This window comes from Simochromis diagramma, unplaced genomic scaffold, assembly GCF_900408965.1.
Source record: "Simochromis diagramma unplaced genomic scaffold, fSimDia1.1 OVJJ01000361.1, whole genome shotgun sequence".
NCBI classification, from domain to species: domain Eukaryota; kingdom Metazoa; phylum Chordata; class Actinopteri; order Cichliformes; family Cichlidae; genus Simochromis; species Simochromis diagramma.
In genome coordinates, this window is record NW_024386860.1 from 4,221,452 (window position 1) to 4,227,453 (window position 6,002).

At 42.1% G+C, this 6,002-nt stretch overlaps 1 protein-coding gene across 1 annotated transcript in view; it reads right to left on the minus strand.

The window, feature by feature from the left end:
• itga10 (integrin, alpha 10) overlaps window positions 1-3,083 on the minus strand; it is a 33,231-nt gene extending 30,148 nt beyond the window's left edge. Inside the window, exon 1 of the mRNA XM_040029822.1 lies at window positions 2,287-3,083. The gene's annotated coding sequence lies outside the window, so the exon portion shown is untranslated. The remainder of the gene's footprint in view (window positions 1-2,286) is intronic.
• Window positions 3,084-6,002: the final 2,919 nt, after the last annotated feature.

The following is a 6,002-nucleotide window of genomic DNA, read 5'->3' on the forward strand; positions in this document are numbered from 1 at the left end:
CCCACTGTGCTATAAAATGAGCAGACACACACGCTATAAATGCACCACAAGGACAAATCTCCCGTCTCAACCCCTGCAGCTTCCAGAAAACTATACCATCATTCCCTGTTTTCCCTGTCCTCTGGTTGTATTTTCATCTTGGTTTATATATGACACTTTACCGCAAGCTGTCTGACCACCCATTGCCATGACAACTGCCGGCAAACATTTATCAAGCCAAACTAAGTCCAGATTCTCTCAACCACACGCTCAGCTCTGGGCGCTACTGCTGCTTGATGTGAATGGTTGCGATTGTGTAGTACAGTATATGTATGTGCATGTGTGTGCACATGTCGGGCAAAAGGAATGGAACTTAGCACTATAGTGTTTGGGGGACTACAAAGACATGCCAGCATTTAGAGCATTAACTAAAGACAATGATGTATATCCCTGTCCTCTTTAATTTACACGTCTGACTTACAGCACCTCTGTGAAATGTCCTCGAGCAGAGATGTCTTATTCAGTCTGTTTCTGTCATCTGTATTGAAGTGACTCATAATGTTCCTCCACTCATTCTCCCTCCTTACCTCTTCTTACACCCTTCCACAGATTTTCTCTCCATTATCTCCATCGTGTTCTGTTCTCATCTCTGTCACCCTCTCGTGGGGAATGGGGGTGGACGAATAAGAGGGGGAGTAGGAATGAAAGTCAGCGAATTATGGGAGAGTAAAAGAAAACACGCAAGAAGATAGCTGGGAGAATAATAGCAAGAATTTATGAATGAGCAGTGAAACAGAGTGAAATATGCACACACACACACACACACACACACATGCAAACACACCTGTGTTTGACATCTCAGTAAAAGCATAGCAGAGTGTAACAGACATGAGATGCCTGCTGACCACATCAGGGGAGTTCTGCTGAAGCCATTAACATTACACACATACTCACTCACCTACATGCTCCTGTGTGAGACATGCTTAGGCTTACAAACTCACACGCAGGGACGAGCGTAAACACTAAGCTACTGCACAAATTAAAATAGAGGCTACATGGTTAAAAAGGTGAAAATAACGTCGGCTTGTTCATGCTTTATTGAAACGTGTAATGGAGTGTAATGTGTAAAACCACACCACAGGCTGCTGGTGTTTCTATGAAGGGTATGTGCGCCGGTGAGTGTAAAGCGTGAAACATTCGTACCCGATGCATTCCTCATTCATTCCTTGGGGTCTGAACAAGGGTGAAAATGGGCAGCGTGGATAATCACGCCACAAATTGCCACAAATGACGACAAATGGCAACATTTCCTTCTATAGATTAACTTCAGCGACTGTGTGTGATTTGACACAGGTACAGATTTAACATGCCTTGCAAAACATAATCTCAACGCCTATTGATCTAATTTTGCATCGTGCTTGCATGGCGTAGGGCAGCAGTTAACCACTGCTTATCAGCTGCATCAGTATGCAGACAACAATGGCCTTTTTCTTCACTTTCTTTCTGGTGGGTGGGAACGTCTCGGTTTGTTCTGTGGCACAGCGAACATGAGTACTGAAGGGGAGCTGATGTTCATGCTCCATGAAGAAACACACATGGCACAGGCACCCTATTAGGGGAACTTTAGACATCAAGTCTAAGAGATGGCTGATATGGCCGGTGAGGTCGTGTTACACAGCTGCCAGGGTTTGTATGTGTCAGCTATAAGCGGATATGAACCGGTAACCTTTTGGCTCTGAGTACATGTATATCTGATGGTAGCTGGAGACCTCCAACAAAAATGAAATATGTCCTCAGTTCAAACATATGTGATAGATTTACTAAAGGATCTGACTTTGAACCAAGAACCGGTACTCTTTAGGCACAGCTTCCTTTACCTTTGATTTATTTGGCAAATGGAGTGTGTCCAGGTGTTTTAAGATTCCCGCTTTCCTTCTTTAAGCACAAAATCATCTGAGGAATGTCTTCATGGTCAGTAGTTTACTGTCACACAGTGTTAAGTGGGCCTCAGGGAGGCTGCCACACCATCACTGGCACATGCTGTCTTTTAAAGTTGAGGGAGGTTAATCACCAGTAAGAGAGGGCTGAGTGAGGGGTAAGGAACTGGGCAGTGGAGCAACACCAGAGCCTTATTTTACACAGAGATGATTATACTTAGATTTGTGTTCACAGCGTTGAGTTAACTGAATTAACTGAATGAATAACTTCACCTTATTTTAAACTGTCCTTCAGTTTTGTTTGGCTTTTTAAAGAAATGTAACAGGTTTTTTTAAAGGTCTGAAATATAGGCTGAGATGTGGCTCTTACCTTTAAGGAGGAGGATAAACTCCAGGCACAACAGGTATTTACGCAGCTCCATTTATGAATCCGAATGAAAGAAGTCTCTCTTTAATGTTTTTTTTCCCCCTTTTCCCTCGTTTATTAGGTGGAAATGAGGAGCGTCGTTGCCCACCGCACACATACACAGACACGCTTGTTTTCAGCTTTTTCTCTTTCCAAGAGATGCGTAAAAGTCGGCCAAACTGTGCCGCGGTGGCATGCCACGTGCGTGAATGGGGTTCAACTTCAGGAGCTTAAATACTGATTCAACGAATAAAACGAAATATCTGGCTATGATTTTCTTCTTCTTCTCGTCTTATGTTAAAGTGAGCGAAAACGTCTTAAAAATGTAAAAATGAAAAATCAACTTTGCGACGTCTCAGTGACCCATGGCGTGACAATAACTGCACCTGTCCCATCCAACAAGAGGCCGCAGTTCCGACTCATTAAACCATTACAAATGTGTAACGCCTTCACAAACAGGCAGGCAGCAGCTTTATCCCTCCAGACTCCGGAGCGCGTCTTTGAAGCTCAAACTCCTCTGACAGAAACTCCGCTCATCAGTCCCAAAGTCTGAGGAGCGCTGTCGTGAGCGGTATCTTTGACAGCACGTTATCCATGATCCACTCCGCTTATTTCTCTTATTTTAGGCTCCCCTGCTTCTTTGTCCGTGTAAATATGTGTCTCTAGTAACGGATTTCTCTCACGTTGAAATGAAAGAGTGCATTTATCCTCACAGCTCCCCTCCCTCCATCCACCAGACTCCTCTCTGAGCAACTGGTTCACAAACCTCAAACCCACATCTCCCCTTTCTCTCCTCTCCTCTCCTCGCACTCGTTTTTCTTTTTCAAACACTCAGACCGTTTCTCTCTCCTGTACACTTTTCTTCTTTTTTTATGATTTACGAATAAGGAGTCAAATTTCACTGTTTTTGGCACCGTTTCTATGTGCCTGCAACGGGTGAGAATCAGAGTCAGTTACTGACTGCAGTTAATACAACATTAATCAATCCTTTTTTTCTTTCAGAAACCGTAAAAGACAAAACAAGTGTCACACTGGCAGGGGGATGTGCTCAAAACTTCCAAATCAAATGCTGCTAACAGGGGAATAATGATTTATAGCACTCATCATTTCATAAGACTTAAGAGAGGCTGAGTAAGAGATGGCCTCTCATTAAAACCAAATTTGGTTTTATGTACCAAGCGCTACTTCTGCTGTGACAGATCAAAATGTCTGATGAAAAGGTGACATGAATCTGAGTCACATGGAAATGAAACAGAAGTGCTCTGAATCGGGAAAAGTCACATTAAATTAGCTAACACAAAAACTGTGGACAATAAACATTACCATAACCTTTGGAGCAGTTATTTGAGATACTTCTGCTTAATTATTTACGAATTAATGATAAAATGTTTAATTCTGTGCTTTAGAATCAGTGCTGTAAAGTCACCCTTTGTTGAAATTCTTTTAGCCTAGTGGGCATCGCTTCAAGCATGACAAGGGCACCATCTACAGGACAACAGATGTCAATGAATGCTTTGATGAGAAAAGAAATGCCGTAAACCACCGGTTATTGTTTTCACCGTTACCTTATCTCAGCCCCAGCAGGCAACAGAAAGAGGTTTTGGGATAACATGTCATAAAAACACCAAATTAAGAGATTCATTTTTCAAGAATGGTGCTCATTCCTTCAGTAGTGAAAGAAATCTCCGTCCCGGGTCATCCGTGGATCGGGTTTCCTCCGAGGTGTGGGCACCTATAAGCAGAGTTTTGTCTTTACCCTATAAGATTCAAAATTATTCAAAGTAACACTCAGGTATGCCGTTCAGCAGGTTAGTTACGACGTCGGGAGTAGCTTGGGAGAACAAGGAAACACAGACTGCTTCAGGTTGCTTTCCCAAAATCAACTCAAAGGTTTATTCATAATACAACAGTTTATATAGAGGAAAAAGGTTCGTGTGTCAGCAGATTCTCAGTTCAAACCGGTACAGACCAAATAAGGAAGCCTCTTCCTGCCCTCTGAGCAAAGAAGTATCCTTTGTATAGTTTATCAGTTCAGCTACAATTTATGATTATCCCAGCGAAATACACTCCTAGAATACAGAGTTCTTTCATTAGTGAATTCTGAAACAAACCACCTGGCCTTTAACAAGCTCCTTTCTAGGAGATAAAGAAGGGAGGATGGGAATAAGGAAGTGATCTCTGTGGTATTTTCAACCTTGGTACCAGCCTGTGATTCTTACACATTAATTCTTGGGTCACAGAGAAAGAGAAAAACAACTAGTAAATGGGCCTTATTGAGTAACAGTTTTCCTGTATAATATCACTATAAAACAATATCCTGTAAATGCTACCATGGTATCAAAATATCACAACAAGTAGGTTTTCAGAGATTTGGGGAATCCAAAACAAGGAGCACTAATGTTGTTTTTGAGGCTTGTGGTGACTTATTACTTAATGGTGGTTTTCCATCTGTTATCCAACTCACAATGCTACACTAGCATAAAGTGGCCCAAAAGAGTAATTTGAGCATATAATTTCAGCACGTGTGTTCTGCCATGCATCACACTGAGGCTTTTGATAACTAACTGATCAAAAGTGAGAACACATAAAAATGCAAATTTCACATAAAATCTTGCTTATCCAGGTTTACCACATCCTTAAATTTCAGTCATGCAGTGATCATTATTTTGAGCAGTGGTTTGGGCTAACCACCTTCCATGACATTTGGTATCTGTACTGTTGTACTAATGGCAGGAAAACACATGCTGAACTTATCTTATGTGCCATGATGACAATCTCCTGTCCCACCACATCTAAGAAGTGGCCTATTGGATTCAAATGTGGTGACTATGGAGGCCATTTGAGTACAGTTAACTTGCTGATTTGAGCTTTGTGACATGAGTAGCTTCCCGCTGGAAGCAGCCGTCAGAAGATGGGTACACTGTGGGACAGACACGGTCAGCAACAATACTTAGGCAGGCTGTGGTGTTTAAATGATGCTTAGATGGTACCAAGGAGTCATTTCTGGCAAAGATTTTTATGCCATATGTTGATCCTACCAGCTGAATGTTGCAGAAGTAATCAAAACTCCTCAGTCCAAGGACTATTTTTCCGATCTTCCTATCCAGTTTTGGTGAATTGTAGACTAAGTTTCTTGTTATTAGCGGACATGAGTGGTACCCAGTTTGGTTTTCTGCTGCTGTAGCTCAACTGCTTCAGTTTTTGACATTTAGAGATGCTCTTCTGCATACCTTGGTGTTAACGTATGGTTAATTGATTTACTGTTGCCTTACTTTCAGCTCAAAGTCCCATTTTGGCCATTTTTCTCTGACCTTCGTCATCTGCGAGGCCTTTTCACCCAGAGGACTGCTGCTCATGGGATATTTTCTGTTTTTCAGACCAGCCCTTCTAACACCTACAACCATGCCACATATACAGTCACTTAAAGTACCCTTTTCCCCGTTCTGATGCTCAGTTTTGACCATTACTATGTGCCTCACTGCACTGAGTTGCCGCCCTGTGATTTTGCATTAATGAGCAGATGAACCTGTGCACCTAATGAAGTGTAACAGGGCGACTTTAACCCTTGTGTAGTGTTCATGTTTTTATGTCTGTGTAGATTCTCAGTCATCCAGGTCATGGTAATCTAAGGAGCTTGTAAAAGAAAAGCGACCCCTTTTCTTAAACATCTTCAAGATACT